Source organism: Plecotus auritus, assembly GCF_963455305.1.
Source record: "Plecotus auritus genome assembly, chromosome: 4".
NCBI lineage: Eukaryota > Metazoa > Chordata > Mammalia > Chiroptera > Vespertilionidae > Plecotus > Plecotus auritus.
The window spans coordinates 88,038,725-88,057,265 of NC_137775.1; positions in this window are offsets into that span (position 1 = coordinate 88,038,725).

Sequence of the window (18,541 nt, forward strand, 5' to 3'; positions counted from 1 at the left end):
CTACAAAAGAGGTCACTGGCTTGCCTGGTCCTCACGGCTCAGTGGTTGAGCCTCAACCTATGAACCAGGAGATCATGGTTCAATTCCCAGTCAGGGCACATGCCTGGGTAGAGGGTTCAGTCCCCAGTAGGGGGGCGTGCAGGAGGCAGCCAATCAATGATTCTCTCACATCATTGATGCTTCTATCTCTCTCTCCCTCTCCCTCTCTGAAATCAATAAAAGAACATTTAAAAAAAAAAAAAAAAAGAAGTCACTGCCTCAATAAATGGATGAAGCTTATACACTGAACTTAGTAGAACAAAGGGAGGAGAAAGGCTTCTGTGAGAAGAACATACAGGTTTCCACAGGAAAGACAAATGGGTTTCAGAAGAACAAATAGAAGGTAAAGTTTGAGATACTATTTGTCTATGACAGTCTGGGCGGTCTTTCCTCTTCTTCAGAACCACAGAACCACCCCAGAGAGGGGACTTGGTGTAGGGTTACTCTTGGGAGGGAATTTGCGGCAGCCCTTGTTTCTCAGACTCGCTACGTTGGGTCAGTCAGGGAGGCTCTGAGAAGGCTTCTTTCTTCTTCTGTTGAATCACAAATGCCTTCAGCTTAAAATAAACTTTATACCAACTCAGACATTCCAAATAGGTCCTCTCAGTTTTAATTCTGGCTCTGTCACTTACTAGCTGTGTGACCTTGGGCAAGTTACTAAACTTTTCTGTCTCACTCGCCTCATTTGTAAATGAAGACACTCCGAAAACTTATTGAATGAGTTAGCATTGATAAATACCTTGAGCATAGTTTTAAAAGAGAAAATGAGGCATATTTAAAAGTTTAAGTTTATTTCAGCAAAAATCAGTTCTAACTGGGCAGCCCCAACCCGGAAGTGGTAAGGAACGCTCCCCTGACAGGAGTTCAGGGACAGACTCTAATAGAGAAAAGGCAGAAACAAATTAAGAAAATTATTGATTGGCAGTGGTTTAAACCTAGTGAGCTATTTGTGATTGGTTGTCCTTAGACTTCGATTTCATAACCCTGAGGCATTGATAGGCTTAGATTTTGGTTTGCTTTCTTAGGCTACCATGGTGTTAAAGCCACCTTGGTCTAATGGCCTCGCTGTTTAACAGTAGCAAGTACTACATTTACACTTAAGTAAGTAAATTCCAATGTCTAAGTTAGTCTTAAAGGATATTCCCCCCTAAAATCAGGAGCAATGTCCTGTTGAAGCTCCACTCTTTTTATGGCCTGCATAGCTTCAGGAAGATTGCTCTCTTATACATGGCGTGCTAGAAGTTATTCCTTTTGGACTCAATGTCCTTAGCCAAGCTAGGTGTACGTGCCTCAGTCCAGTGTGACTTAAAACTCCCACATAGATGTGCAACATGGAAACACGGTGCACCCTGGGATGCAGCTGGAACAAGAGCTGCCGGGGCAGGGAGAAGGCAGAGCGAGGGAGGACCAGGGACTCCCATTCTGTTTGGCAGCTTCTGCTTTCATTATTTTATGCTACCTTTTCCTTTTTCCTTTCTACTCAAGACGTTTATCTCCAATACCCCCCTAAACATTTCTCTACTGTTTTTCTTAAAGGCTATAATAATAAAGCTTTATACCATCGTCCTGCTTAAGGGCATTTTAGAATACTAATAGCCTAGGTTTGAACAGTTGAAGAATAGATTAAAAGTCAGATTCTTGAGTTTCTTTGTGATTTAGCTCCTAACTGAGCCTAACACTGGCTGAATCAGTGGTGTATTTGCACAAACACATGCACGTGTGCCACTCATTAGAAGGAAAGGATCAGAATCATCCACCTCTGACAAGTGAGTTTAGGTGGAGCATGATCTAAACAGGGTGATTCTTCTCTCCTTCTCCCCCTCCCCAACTATTTCTCCTCCTTTCTTTTCTTCTACATTCTTTGTGATTATCCATGTCTGTCCTGCAGGCTATGTGCCTTCAGAAATTTCATCTGCACTCCTCTCAAAACTTTTTGGACCTAGATAGGAATCCACTGAGGGCCTTGAAACTTGAATTCACTCAAGGGTGCTGTCACCCCATCCCTCAAAGGTAGTTTTCTGTCTCCTCCTGGGCCCTTTCACTGCTCTGTCCCTCATTGTTTTGGTCCTTAGCCAGACAAGCTCCAAAGCATCCAAACCACCTAAGGAGTCAACCACATCCAGAAATTGTTTTTAGAATATTTCAAAACAGGATGAAGAAAAGGGAGCAGCTGCGTAATACATTTGAGACATAGTACATCATGCTGTTGATTGATTTTCTTTAAACAGCCAATCCAAGAGGGGGCTTCAAGCTCACTAACAAATATACTTTCCTCCTTGCCCACAGCATCTTCCAAAAAGCTAAGGTCAGTGAACCCACCTTTTTATAAAGAGGCAATAATTGGGCATAGGTTGCTTTTTTCTATCTACTATTCTTGTGAACTAAATTGTGGAATTGAAATTGGTTATTGGGGAAGATTGATAGTCTTTTGTGGTTTGCTTTCCATCAGAGCTAATTTTACACATTAGAGTTTAAAATATCCCATTATAAAATAGCTTTCTGTATAAATATGTTCTCCGGTTCTAAGAACTGGGACTGTTCTGGCAGTATGAGAAGAATAAGCATATGTAGTTCCAGGTCAAAATTCAACCTGAGTAAATAGTCACCTGTTTTCTTTTTAAAATAAACGTTCAGGAGCTCTCAGTAAGAAGTCCTGGGTTAATTTTGTTGTTATTGTTTCCTGCTTTTTCCCCCCTGCCTTCTGTGTCTCCTTCCCATTTTTTTTCAAAGATCTTAAAAAGACTGACATTGCTCTTGTTTCTTTGTTTTCTGCTTGAGAGTCTGTCCCTGAGATTAACTAATTCATTTATTGTTTTTTTCCAATAAGTTACTAATCATGGGTCTTTGTGAAATTAAAAAGTTAACATCAAAATTTAAATTTACAATGACCTATTTTTTAAAAAAGAACATTGAAAGAAAAGGATCATGAATACGTTTATTAATGTCCCAGATTCCCAGAGCAGAGGCCCTGGGTCAAATCGAACCTGCAGCCTATTTTTATGTAGTCATGAGACTAAGAATGTTTTTACATTGCAAACGATTATAAAACAAAACAAAAACCCCTAACAAAGTGACACCATGCATGGTCTGCAAAGCTTAATATATATACTAGTATACCACTTGGGTCTTTACAAAAACCATTGGCAGACCCTCCTGTACAATGTCCTTTCTTTTCTGGCTGGATAGATAGCTAATCTATTCATTTTTTAAAATGTTAAATTGAGTTTATATTTGATATATATTTTTGGTCTAAAAACACTTGTAACATTATTTCTTGAATTTACTTTTTGCAATGACTTACATTCTGATGTCACCCATCCATTCACGTTTATTGAGTTTCTACAACATGCCAGGCACTGAGATGTTACTTCGGGCAAACTAACCAATGAAGCCAAATCCAGTGGCTTAAATATACATTGCAAACAGATAATCGTCGCATTTAAGCTTCTTTTTAAAAATCTCTCTTCTAGTAAATATGTATTCTTGTCACTTTATAATTCAAAAGCCTTCTATGTTTCCATTTGCTTATAGGTCAGAGTGCAAACTGCTGACCCTGGGTAGCTATATTAGAGTTTTCCATAATTGCCTTTTTTTAGGGGGTGGCTCCTTTATTTTATCTTTTTTAAATTTTTTAAATTTTAAAATTACAGTTGTTGTACAATATTATATAAATTTCAGGTGTACAGCATAGTGATTAGACGTTTATATAACTTACAGAGTGATCACCCTGGTAAGTCCAGTGCCCACCTGATACCATACACAGTTACTATAATATTTTTTACTATAGCTAATAAAACAGTCCATAATTGTCTTCTTAATCTCCCCTCCCACTACTTCCCCACATGAACTCTGCAGGAGCAGGTGGGCTGTTCATTATCATCCCACCATAAATTTTCCTTGCTATATTTCTTCTGTGGAACATGTCAATCTCTCATCCTGGAAAACTCCAGATAAGTCCACTAAAAGTAAAATGAGATGGTAGAAAAGCTGTTGGGAATATGCAGCTACCAGATGTGGCAAACCACTCATAGAAAAGCCTTGTTTAACTTGATGAACAGTTTCATCCTCAAATATTAAAGAACAGTGAATTCACAATGACATTGAACAAGACTAATCAATCAGGCCTGGTGCTATGAATGAAGCAGAGTCCTTGTTCTCAAAAGACACCAAAATGTAGAACCCAACAAAGTAACTTAAAAATCTCTCAACACTTTTCTCCTCTTCCTCATTCACTCATTCATCCATCCATTCATTCAGTAAACTTTTTATTGAACTGTTATTAGGCACACATGACTCATCAGGCCCAGTCTCAGCCACCTGGCACATTAACCAACTATTATAAATGTAACCAGAGGCCCAGTGCACGAAATTCATGCACTGTCGGGTGGGGGGATCCCTCAGCCCAGCCTGCCCCCTCTCACAGACTGGGAGCCCTCAGGGGATGTCCTACTGACAGCTTAGGCCCGCTCCCTGTGGCGAGTGGGCCTAAGTTGCAGTCTGGCCTCCCTCTGTGGGAGCCAACCAGGCTGATCAGGGGAAGGCGCCAGCCCCACCACCCCACTGCTGCTGCCACTGCCGGCCGCCACAGCCACCAAGGTGTTTTCATCAACACGGACTCCAGTCCCTTCACCACGAAAAAATGACAACTTTCTTTAGGCATTTTCAAGATATGAAATTTCTATTTTTCTTTTTTCATAGGATATGACATTTCTATTTTTCTTTTTTTTTTTTAATCCTCACCTGAGGATATGTTTCCATTGATTTTTAGAGAGATTGGAAGAGAGAGGGAAAGACAGAGAGAAACATCAATGAGTGAGGGACACTTCGATTGGTTGCCTCCTGCATGAGCCCTGACCTGGGCCCCGGCCAGGGAGGAGCCTGCAACCTAGGTACATGCCCTTGATCAGAATCAAACCCAGACCGTGTGGTCAGCAAGCTGAGGCTCTATCCACTGAGGCTAGGGCAGGATATGACATTTCTTAGCCCCTCCAGTAGCGGACCTTAGTTTTTTCCTCCAGGAATGTGGTGGAAAAACCCTAGATCACCTTCTTGGATTCTTATTACCCAAGTTACCAAGAACACTGCGAGTGGCAGTGTACAGGGAGCTTAGCCAATGAGCGGTCAGAAAAGGTGTTTCCTCTGAAGCTCATGTGCAGAGGCCCCCCTGTGTTGTGTCCACTGGGGTGGGGGCGTGCTCCGAGCCGCACGGCGGCCACCAGGAGCACGCCCCCAGCCCTGCATTGTGTCCACTGGGCTGGGGGTGTGCTGCCTGCCCAGATGCCCTCCCTCCCTCCGCGCCCAGGGCATGGGACACTATGGGTGCCGCCACCTTTGTGATGGAGTGATGGTTAATTTGCATATTATCCTTTTATTAGATTAGATGGTGAGGTATGCAAGGCATTCTGGGAACAGGGAGGAGAGGCATATAACCAGGCAGGGCTGAGCGACAGGGAGGTTTCCTGGATGAGGTTACTCCTGAGTTGGTCTTTAAAAATAAGAAGGAGGTAGCCAGGCAAACGTAGACAGAAGTGTCCAGATTAGATTTCTCCCCTCAGCTATTTTATCTATTCTGTGCATATTATTGCTTTCTGGAAGTACCATGCTTGCCCAGAATTGAGGGGAATGTTATAGAAGGAGATGGGGTATTTTTCCTCTGATTCATTTTCACTAGATTGAGTGGCTTGACAGCAGAAAATGTATCTTGTTCTTTTGTATGGTAGTCTTTTGCCATAAGTGATAAGTCCAAGTTACACACATACTGGTGGGATGATGTGATTTCTAAATTCATCTCCATGGTATTTCTAAACTGAGAACTAATCATTCCAAGAATGAAGAGAAAAAGATAAAGAGACGTAAAGGAAATGCCAAAGTGGAGGCTTGAAGGTGCAAGCTAATGAGTTGCTTTAAAAATTATCTTTGTGCTCTCAGCATCAGAGGATATATTGGAGACATGATACCCTTGAAAGTGTATGCTTTAGAGCCAACTCCCTAGGTTCAAATCCCAGCTCTGACCAATCCCAGCTGTGAGAACTACACAAGTAATTTAACATCTCTGGGTCAGTTTCCTGATATATACCATGGAGAATAATAATAGTACCCACTTCACTGGGCCATCATGAGAACTAAAATTTAATAGGCAATCAATTGTGTTTGATACAGACTTTCTATCATTATTAAACCAATGCGCAGCTTCCTCGAGCGGGATTTTGTCAAGTGCTGGAGCAAGTTATGTTTGCCAGGTCCTCAAGTGCTCTCAGTGGGAGTGGATGTGGAAAGCAGTTAGTGGAAACCAGTCACTCTGGGAATTCCCCACGGCCCCACAGAGAGTTTGTGCTACACTTGTACTTTTCTTTAGAAAAGGCATGTTCACACCCTGTCCAAGAGCTAAAGCAGTAGGGACAGTAGAATATATAGAATATAGGTTATGTATTATAATATACATATAGTATATATACAGTATATTATAGTAGCAATCCACTTTTCCATACATCATGCTCAATTCTAATACCCACAATCATCTTTGACAGTCTCTCCTTGTCACTTAGTACCCATGGGGTTTTCTGTATTTTATTGAGCCAGTGACTGCACTGGATAAGGCAACATTTTATGTCTGAGTATTGCTTACTTCCTGATTCCATTTCTACCTTCCTCCAGGCACAGAATCCTTCCCTTTCTAGCTCCAATACAATGAACATTAGACAGTGAATCTAATGCACAGGACCTCAAAATTTCTCAAGAAAATTATGAACAAACAAATAGAAGATAGAAGAATCCTGAGATGAGCTGGGTTCTGCTTATTTTGTTTTTCTGACCATTTTTATACAGAGGAAGGTGACTGATCATTTGAGTATAAACAGTGCCCCTAGCCTGGCTAGTGTGGCTCAGTGGTTGAGCATCGACCTCTGAACCAGGAGTCAGGGTTCAATTCCTAATCAGGGGTCAGGGCACATGCCCTGGTTGCTTGATCTCAGATAGGGGGCATGCAGGAGACAGCCAATCAATGGTTCTCTCTCATTATTGATGTTTCTATCTCTCTCTCACTCTTCCTTCCTCTCTGAAATCAATAAAAATATATTTTAAAATTAAAAAAATAAACAGTGCCCCAATAGTCACACAACCATTTTCTATAATGCGAGAAGATTCATGTACCATTATTTATAAAAAAGAGAAATGTCTATGGCCAGCTCCAGGTTACAAAGCATATCACTGGATGTTCTACCTGATAATGCTGAGATCCCACAGAGGAAATTAAATGTCATGAAATGGCCTTAATCATGGAAGTGGTCAAAATTGTGCTTCACAGGGTACACGACAGCATAGGGCTTCACACTGGGGATGAAGAAAAGCACATACTTTCAACAATAAAGATACATTTTAAAAAATATTCAAATTCTTGAGAGAGAATTTTATATTTTAAAAAAAGGTACATTATGATATCAGAGCTCTGGTCTGTTAGAGGTGATTTGAGTCTCTAGTACTGAACTGTTCTTAAAAAAGAGCAAAGGGAGTGGAGAGAGAGAATTTTATTTTGTCTGTTTCTTTACTAGAAAGGAGGTTATATACCCAAATCAAGAAATTCTTAAAAGGAGATTCTTTGCACCATATTTTGGCTAATGAGATCTTAAAAAAGAAGAACAATGTTGGAGGACTCACATTACCTAACCTCAAGGTTTACTATAAACTTTGGTAATAAAGTCGGCGTACTATTGGCATAAGGATAGACAGATAGATCAATGGACCAAAATATAGAGTCCAGAAATAGACCCATACTTATGAGGTGCATTGTTTCAACAAAGGAACCAAAGAAATTCAAAAGCAAAGAAATACTTTTCAACAAATGATGCTGGAATAACTGGTTATCTACACGAAGAAAAGAACACACACACAAAAAAAAAACATGCTTGGATCCCTATTTCACACCATACAAAAAATTAACTCTACGTGGTAGAGAACCTTGAACAGGTGTTAGAGAACCTTTGAACAGGTGTTAGAGAACCTTGCAGTAAAGTTTATAAGAGAAAGCATCTGCCCGCTGGCTTAGATCATCTCCTATCCTTAAATACATCAAGATTCACTTAGTCTAGGCTAGGGCCTGTCCTTCAGTCTTTCCTCTCACCTTATTAATATACATACAGAGAAACATAAATTCAAAGTCTAAAATTATCATGTATCTAAGGAGTACAATAACCTCAAACTCAAAAGAGTACAAAAATCTTTCAGATGTTCCATCCAAAGTAAAAGTACTGAGGTGAATCAAGTATTTTATGTAAACATAATAAATATTCTTAACAAGATAAAGCAAGGTATTAGCAATATGAAGAATTAGAAATCATTAAAATTGGAAATATGTAAAGCATAATAGCTGAAAAAATTACACAAAAGATTGGACTAAAGAACAGGACAAAAAAAGATGAATGAATTAGTGAACTGGAAAATCAGACATGAAGGAAATCTCTCAGCCCTCAGAAGGATAAAAAGATAGAAAATCGAAAACTAAGCATACTCCTTCCTGACCCTTTAAATAATGTCCACCCTATCCCATCAAGAGACTTAGGATCAATTACCCCCCCCCCCCCCCCCGTTACTATAACTCCCGTCTGATCCACTGGCATGAGAAAACCCAAGTGGCAAGGTGGTAGACACAGCTTCAAATCAGTAGAGCTCTTACTTTCTCACTGGTGTAGACATATCCCTTCCTGGAAACTAGGGCCTCTAACCTAACAGCCTGAAGTTATGGGGATAGAAAGAACACATTCCACACATGGGAATTGAGGAGCAACGGTATAGGTGTCCACTCTTACTTCTACACCTTGGTTCTCAGACATGTGCATTCTAACTATTGGGGACTTGGCACCATATATTGCCCTTGTTTTAGTGCATAAATTCCAAAATGGAGGACTAAACTCTAACCTCAGGGTGTATTCTTTGAGAGGCCACTGCATCATTCAAGTACGCCGGCTTTATCTGGGATCATTGCTACCCCTCCTTGCAGGAAAATTAGTCCCTTGTCTGAAGAAATGCTGTTGTAGGACATCATGATAGATAGGTATTCTGATGCCTCTTTTAAAATATCTATATTTTATTGATTTCAGAGAGGAAGAGGGAGAGAGAGAGAGAGAGAGAGAGAGAGAGAGAGAGAGAGAGAGAGAAACATCAATGATAAGAGAGAATCATTGATTGGCCACCTTCCACAGGACACCCCCACAAACTGGGATCGAGCCCGAAACTGACCAGGAGTTAAATTGTGACCTGACCCTAAACTATTGAGACATGCTGGCTGGGCATTCTGATGCCTTTTGATGGAGATAACACTGGAGTAGGTATAAATTTCAGTAAGGACAATGTGTTTCTATTTTCCTCAAGTAAAGCTTAGCATCTGTCTTTATGCTGTCATTCAACAGGTGACTAGATAAGCTTTGGTGAGCTGAATCCCATTCAACTAGTTGCCAGATACCTCCATCCTTGCCACCATTACTGCTCATGGGCCTATTGCACTAGAACTGAAATGACCAAGAAGAGGGTTGGCTGACAGTCACACGCTTAGTCATCCATCCACCACATGGTTGAGATCCCCTTTTGCAGAAGGAGCTTTGTGGGCATTAACATGAGACAAAGATCTGCATGCTTGGTGCCCACACCCATAAGTCCCACTTACCTCTTCCCCCTGCCTCCTCATCCTCACACTTCAAATCCAGGTCCTGCCAGGGCCCAGATAAATTAGCCAAGTCATTCACCATCAATCTATTTCCATCACTAAGAGCACTTCTCCTTCCACACAAAATAGATAATCAAGTGTGCTGCTCAAAGCTGTACCATGTTATCTAGAGATCTGACAGTGATGCAGAAGGTTATGGGACCAACACTGTTAGACTTGAGAAATTCCTTAAAATAAAAGAACCCCTGGAAGTTTTAGGGAAAGTGAGGATGGTGTGAACTGGGAAGGCAACATGTGAGCATTCAGGTATTGTGAGAATAACAACCCTTCCAATAAAAATGGACTACATCCTTGAGAAGTTGAAAAGGTATCAATGTAGGGTTTGACTAAATACAACTTTGTATTGTTTGTGATGATTTCATGTGCTTTTGTGTCATCTCTCTCAAATCAGCATTTTCATTCCTTTGGAGGCAGAGTGTATTTTATGCTTCCCTGTATCCAGCTCCCCCAACACATTATCACAGGGCTAGGATCACAGCAGCTACTCAAATTAGTAGCTTTAAATTGGCTGATCAATCTCCACTTCTGCCATCCTGGGGCTCTTTCTCTCATTTCTGCCATGATTACTCTGCCCTGGTTATCACTGATTGGCCACCTCCCGCACGACCCCCCACAACTGGCGATGGAGCCTGAAACACTGGCTATTAATGCCCATGCTTCCTCTTATAAAGTATCCATCAAAGTTTTCAAACCCCTACTCACCGATCTTTCTACCTTTTATTTCAATATTGAGTGGCTATTCTTAACCCAATGTCATTTCAATTCTAAGGGTGGCCCTTCTCTGGATGATGGGGCAGCCCTTTTACTCACCTCTCTCTCACATAGGATGTGTGCTGGCTGTTGAAGGAAGAGATAGTGAGAGCTCCCTGCATCTGCATCACCTGATAAAGGAACTCAGTTTTTTGATTGGCTGACCTAATACCAAATCCTCCTTTCATGAATGCAGGTCTGGGCTCAGGCACTCCTCCACCGTACTCTCCACTCCGCAGACTCATACCATTGAGGAACTCCAGCCAAATAGGACATCCAGAAACTTCAACTCTAATATAAAGTCCAATGATCCCTTGTCAGCAAACACATGAGCTTGGTTCCTACCAAACTGAGGTCTTGTCTGTGTGAAGATCAAGTACTAGTAAGTCTGTCCCAGAATATGTCTCCCAAACCCACCCTTTGGAGTCTTTATGAGCTGAATTAACAGTGTAGTTCTGCCACTTAGCGGTTATGTGAACTTAAATGAGTTACTTAATCTCTCCAAGTTCCCCTTCCCTGAGCTGGTGTAGGAAAAGACCCATTTGGATTTCATCAGTCTGTAGGCTGCTTGGCATTGTGCCTGGTATCCGATTGTCACTAAATAATAAGCATTGTTATCATAAGTCTAGTAATATTGTTATTTACTCTATTTCATGCCCACTTCCTCTCCCATACAGGTGACTCTTATTCTATAATTATAATTGTCCCTCTGTACCCATCTCATCTATGCTCCTCCTACTCCATACAGCTGCCTAGTGGAGTTTGTTAATTTTTCAATAAGGCTTTAGTACCCATTCTGAAAAGTTCTAAAATGTCCCTCCTACTTTTCCCATTGCCTTGCACCCCACTCCCTTTTCTATTGACTTTGTGATTAATGAAAATGTGCAAACTTGCAGCATATGAGAATAAGGTCACCTCCATAAAAGACTGGAAAGCATACATGCATTCATACTGACATGCCTATTTCTTTTGACTCACAAGGCTGTGGTTTGATGACAGGTTCATATTGCAAAACTGGGTGACACTGCAAACACAGGACATGACAACATATACCACACAATGCACTAAGAATAGGCCAATGGATGTTACCAAGGGAAAAGAAAAGAAAAGGAAAGGAAAGGAAAGGGAAGGGAAGGAAAGGAAAGGAAAGGAAAGAAAAGGAAAGAAAAGAAAAAAGGAAAAGGAAAGGAAAGGAAAGGAAAGCATACTGAGTCTCGATGTGCACTAGTCAAAATGACAAAGTACTTTATATTTTTCAGTAGAAGGAACAAAAGAATGGTGAGTCTGGGCTATGGCATGACAACTGGCAATTTCTGCCAAATGAGTTAGTTTTAAAAAGTAATGTTCATTTTTTTAAGTAATTAAACATTTACATTAATTAAATGTCAATGTGCTGGACCACATGGCACCTGGCATTACTGCTGATTCAAAATGATATCCACTGCTCTATTCACAATAGGTCCTTCCTCAAAGACCTTCACCTGCCACAACCGCCCACATGGATTACTCTAAATTTCCAGCCCAGTTTTCAATGCCCTATAGTACAGTATGAGGTCTATTTACTATTCCTAACTATACCTTAGACCAGTGGTCGGCAAACTGCGGCTCGCGAGCCACATGCGGCTCTTTGGCCCCTTGAGTGTGGCTCTTCCACAAAATACCACGGCCTGGGCGAGTCTATTTTGAAGAAGTGGGGTTTAAAAAGAAGTTTAAGTTTAAAAAAATTTGGCTCTCAAAAGAAATTTCAGTCGTTGTACTGTTGATATTTGGTTCTGTTGACCAATGAGTTTGCCGACCACTGCCTTAGACTTTCTCACCCCATGATTTTGCTTACTGTCTTCTCTGTCATTTTCATCTACTCTGTTGAAATCCCACCCATCTCTCAATGCTTCAATATCAGCCTCTACATGATCCACTCTCATGCCTACTACTACCATGAAATCCCAATGTCTTTTTCAGTCAGAGCTAATTTCTCAGTCCTATGTATGTCTGTATCACCTCTGTTTGCTTCTCTCTTGTACAAATTACTATATTTTGCCCCAAATTTGAATGTTTAGATATATAGATTTGGTTAAGTTACCCATTCTCACTGAATATTGTGAGTGGCCATGAGAAACTCAGTAATGTTGGTGAAGGTCTTCAAAATATAATTCAAAAACAATTGAGCACTATGCCACACACACACACATGCATGCGCGCGCGCGCACACACACACACACACACACACACACACACACACACACACGTAAAATGGTCTCATTACTCTATTTTGATCCAGTGAATGAAAATTGGGTTGATTCCATAGAATGGTCATCCTCAGTTACATCACTTGATTAAAGCAGACCAATGAGGCCCTAAATGGCAGGTTAACTTTGTGTACTTTAAATGAGTGAATGCTGTGCTATGTGAATTATCTATATATGTAAAAGCCTAAGCAACCTTTACACCCAAACAACCAGAACAACCTGAACAACTGGTTGACCAGTTGCTAGGACGTGCACTGACCACCAGGGGGAAGACACTCAACGCAGGAGCTGCCCCCTGGTGGTCAGTGCGCTCCCACAGCTGACTGACCCATCCCAGCGGCCCACCAGCCTGGCCGCCCATCAGCCCAGCGGCAGTCACTCACTCCCTCAGTAGTCCTGCAGGTCCAACCTTCGGAGAATGGGCCAGGCACCAACGGACCAGCACCGCCAGCCCAATCCCAACAGTGCCTCCAACCTCCTGGAAGTCAACCTCAGGCACTGTAGACGCTTCCCTTCCCTAGACGCTCCACTAGGAAGAAACAATATAAAAGCAGCCGCCAGCTGGCTCCTGACAACCAGCGCTAATGTCAGCAGGACGGATCCAGATCCCGAGCCAGCAAGGGCATCCCAACACCCGTCCAGAGAGCCGATCGTGTCCCAGCTCCCCACCCCCCTGGGGGCCCCACCAGTGCACAAATTCATGCACTGGACCTCTAGTCCTATATAATAAAAGCCTAATATGCAAATTGTCCCCTCAGACCGTCATTCAACCATTTGCTATGATATGCACTGACCACCAGGGGGTGGTGCGGAACATGGCAGGTGTAGGCGACGCAGTGCTGACAGCGGACGGCAGTGGAGGCACTACCAACCCCAATGGGCCCCGATGAGAGTAGGACCATGGCGGGATGGTGGAGCAGGTGAGCGAGCAGCACCAGGCCAAGGCGGGTGCAAGCGGGGGCCCAATCGCCCCGCCGATCACCCTGCAGATGATGCCCAGCAGCAGCAGCAGCAGTGGGGGGCAAGGCCGCCACCTGGCTCCCAGGTGCTGAGGGAGCCAGGTTGGGGGCCTGCCCCTGACCAATCGCCCCACAAGTAGGATGGTGGAGCAGGTGAGGGGGCAGCACCAGGACAAGGCAAGGTGCCAGGCGAGGCTGCGAGGCTGCGAGGCTGCGAGGCTGCAAGGCTGGGGACATGAGCTGGGGCCCAATCCCCACAGACCACCCCAAGGGATCCTGCCCATGCACGTATTTGTGCACCGGGCCTCTAGTATTTCAATAAAACTCTCATTTAGAAAATAACAGGTTAAATCTCTATGCATATGGGTCATTAGGTTTACTCTGGTCCACTACCATGAATAGCACCGCTAAGGCCAATGAGCCCAGACATGCATACATCTTTGCTTCTAAGCAAGAATAGATGAGTAAATCAGCAAAACTCCACTCACATTCCACAGATTCTATGATGAAATAGGATTCCCATTGAGAAGGCTAAAAAGGACTAATTCCAATGTAACCCTTATATTCGGGGCTAGTGATCTGAATCCAAGCCAGCAAGCTCTGTGTACATTCCTGATAACCTATAATTAAGTCCCTCTTTCCTTCCCAGATATTGGTCTTGCAGAACCTGTTACTGTGAACAGTGCACTTCGCGGAAGGGAGGGTTATTAACGCTAGCGCCAGGCCAGACCATCAGATATGGCCTGGAGATCCCCAACACCTGGGGGCCTTCTTGCAAGGCCCACGAAAAGGACCGGAAGCATAATCCATGTTTGTGGGACAAAGATCACAGGGAGGGACATATAAAGAAAAGCCCCATGCCTGTTCCTTCACTCAGATTTGGAAGGCTGTTCCCTGAGGCTGCTGGCGTATTAAACAGTGTCCCTCCTTTTTTTCTCAGAAGCGTCCTTGGTTTTCTTTGGTCTTCTGCAACACCATTAGAGAGCAGAGACCTGGGCAGCAGATGGCTCATGGCAAGGTGTAGGGGACAGAGTCGTTTGTAAAATCAGACAACAAGTGACAACAAGTGTGGATGCATAAAGATGAAAGTGACTTCAAGAATTGCAATGCTCTCAAGGATTTGATATCAGAAAATTCATCAGATGTTGAATTTTCTGATGAATTTCAATATTTTCTATAAAAACTTTGACCAACGGCTATTCAAAGAAATGAAGGAAAAACTTGGAGTGCCTCCATAAGTCAAGTGTCCTCTTTGTCACCTATGCCTTTATAGCTCCCTAGGTGACTGCTGCTTATGACTGTCAAAGAGCAGAGCTAAGTTTAAGCAAATTATGAGAGATGTCAGCTTTCCTTTCCTTTCCTGTTCTCACTGTCCTCTAGGGTTCTCAGTCTATGTAGTCACCTCTCAAAAGAAAATGCTCACCAGACTGACCCACTCCTCTCAGGGCCTTACTCCCCAACAAATTGAGCTACTTTGGTGAATAAGACAGACTTAGTCACACACACGCCTGAGTGAAAAGCTAATAGAGATGGATCTGGCATCACTCCAGGGAGAAAAGCTTGAGGGCAGGGAGATGAATTGCTAATTATAAAATTGCAGCCATGCAGGAATGAGCCAGGGAATGCCTCCCATGGTTTTCCCAGCCTCCATGCCAAGAAAGCCATAGGCATAAAGCAATTGCTACCTGCTTTGCATATTCATAGATACTTACTAAAGAACCCTGGGCACCCTCCAGCTACATAATAGTTGCTAAGGATCTTTACATTTACATTTTAAATGTAAGTATCTAGAGTGGAAAAGACATCCTTTTGATCTGGGAGTAGGTCCTCCCACAATCATACTAAATTTGCAGAATTACAACACCTATGACAAACCAATGCTTTTTGAAACAAATGGTGAGGTTATACCAAGTATTTGAGACTTCGAAGGGATGTGTTCTTTACAAGAACTGAAAACATGGTTTTGGCCTAATGTTTTCACTACACACACCACAACGGCGTGTACAATTTGTACTTGGCTTCTTCGGAGAATATATCTATCAAAACAAGCCTGAAACCAGATACCAAAAGACAACTGCCCCTTCCTCCTGCAATTGCACATCCAAGGCTGAGTCAGTTATTCAACAAATAATATTCAATTCTAGCCTAGGAAGTAATTGTTTATTTGCTGTGTGATCCCCAGTCTTTTCTTTAGGTGGAAGTGAAGTATGGTAGCAAGCAACTCAGGTAGAAACTGCTGTTTGGGTTCTGTACTTACTTGTTTGCTAAAACAATAGAAAGTTATTTTGATTTTCTGAACTTATGTATGCTATCCCAATACTCCATTGATGATGGTTTGAATATCCCATTGATTGTGATCTCACTGGTTACTGAAGCACATTCTTCTGGGAATCAGAACAGCACAATTATCCTAAATTGTCTCAGTAGCTACAGATAACTGAGTTTCGGTTGACTCAGTGGTCCCGGAATCTGGACAGCACAATTATTCTAAATTGCCCCAGTGGTCCCAGATAATGTGTTTCTGTTGATTCAGTGATTCGTAAATACTTTAAATAACTAACTTGCTCAATTTTTGCTTCTGTAAAGAATGCTTTTCGTGAAACAGGTTCCTCATTCCAGACCCAAAGATGTAATTGATACTTTTGTGATATTCTGCACATAAGCCAGATGTGGCAAGCTGTTTGGGGCTGCGAGGTCTGGAGCGCTTTTGCTCCCTCGTATGCCGCCGGCTTTTAAAAATGACTCCATAATTCGACTTTTTGAGGCGTCCTTTGTAAGATGGGATTACACTACAACAGAAGAACATGAAAACTAGCAGATCAGGGGCCCCTAGGAGTTCCTGCATTTGCAGGTTCTTATACCCTGAATGAACATGCTCTACTACACACAGAAAAGTGACCAGGAAAAGTTAAACACCACTGGGTGGGCCTAATACATGGCCTTTGGGGGAATGATCACAGAGTAGGGGTGTTTTTGTTGCTGTTGTTAATTGAGGTATAATTTAAGCATAGTGAATTTAATATTTTCAGGTGTATAGTTCCTGAATTTTGACACTTATGTAGTCATGTGACCACTATCACAATCATAATTCCCTCACATCAGAAAATTCCCTGGTGCCCTTTTGTAGGAATCATAATTCCCTCCTCCCTTCACCCCCATCCCTGGAAACCATCAATCTGATTTCTCTCCCATAATTTTGACTTTTCTAGAATGTCATACACTAGTAAATGGAATCATACAGCATGTAGCCATTTTTATCTGGCTTCTTTCACTTAGCAAAATGCTTTTGAGACTCATCTATGTTTTTCATTTCTTCTTATTCCATTTATGGATATAGCACAATTTATCTATTCACAGCTGCAGGACATGTAAGGTGTTTCTAGATTTTAATGATAATGAATAAAGCTGCTATTAAAATTTGCTTATAGTCCTGGCTCAGTTGGTTGAGTGTTGTCCCATGCCTGGTAGCATGCTCAATTCCCAGTAGGGGGTGTGCAGGAGGCAGCTGATCGATGTTTCTCTCCCTCTCCCTCTCTCTCTAAAAATAAATAAAAACACATTAAAAATTTGCATATAAGTTTTTGAGAGGATATCTGCATTTCTCTTGGCTAAATAGCTCAGAGTGCAATTCCTGGGTTGTGTGATAAGTGCATATTTAACTTTCTGAGAAACTTCCAAACTGTTTTCCAAAGTAGCTATTTCATTCCCACTGGCAATGTATGATAGTGGAAGTTGCTCCACATTCCTGTCAGCATTAGATGTTGTTAGTTTCCTTGATTTGAGCCATTTTAATAATAATTCGTGAACTTTTTATCTAGGCTGAGCTATAAAATTAAACATTCTGCTAGCTACGTGTACTGGGTTAAATAGTGTCCCTCTAAAATTCACATTTACCTGGAACCTCAGAATGTGAACTTATTTGGAAAATAGGACCTTTACAGATATAATTAGCTAAGTATAGATGAGGTCTTGCTGGGTTAAAGTGGGCCTTCATTCCAATGACTAGTGGAAGCTATGTGGAGACAGAGACAGAGAGAAGAACCTCATGTGACGGTGGAGGTAGCCATTAGAGCAGGGGTGGGGAACCTTTTTTCTGCCAAGAGCCATTTGAATATTTATAACATCATTCGTGGGTCATACAAAATCATCAACTTAAAAATTAGCCCTGCTATATTTTGTCAAACATTTCATTAACTCACCCCTTATGCCTTGGCAGGGCCAGGGCAAATGATTTCTCAGACCTTATATGGCCCACTGGCTGGACGTTCCCCATCCCTGCAGTAGAGTTACGCAGCAGCAAGCCACGGACACCAGACACACCAGGAGCTGGAGAGACAGGAGGGGTGTTCCTTAGAGCCTCTGGAGGGAGTGTGGCCCTGCCAACATCTTGCTCTCAGACTTCTAGCCTCCAAAACTACGAGAAAATACATTTGTTGTAAGCCACCCAGTTTGTGGTAGTGTGTTCTGATAGTCCTGAGAAAATAATACACTATGATACAATTTAGGAAATACAATAATACAAACAAGTTTATAAGGTTATCTTTGACTTGCATAAAGCTTTCAGAAGATAAAAGCATGATAACTGTTTGTGTAAAAATATAGTTCTAATTAGTACAAATATATCATTAACAGCCAAATTACTAATAGACATAAAACTACTTGGACTAAGTCTTTGACTAAGCTGTAATTAATTTTTTTTTACTGTACTTCTTCTGATGAGTCCAAATTAGTGAAGTCCTATTTATCAAGAATTAAGGTCAGTTCTACCCTGGCGTGTGGCTCAGTTGGTTTGCAGGTTTGATTCCTGTACAGGGCACATGCCCAGGTTTTGG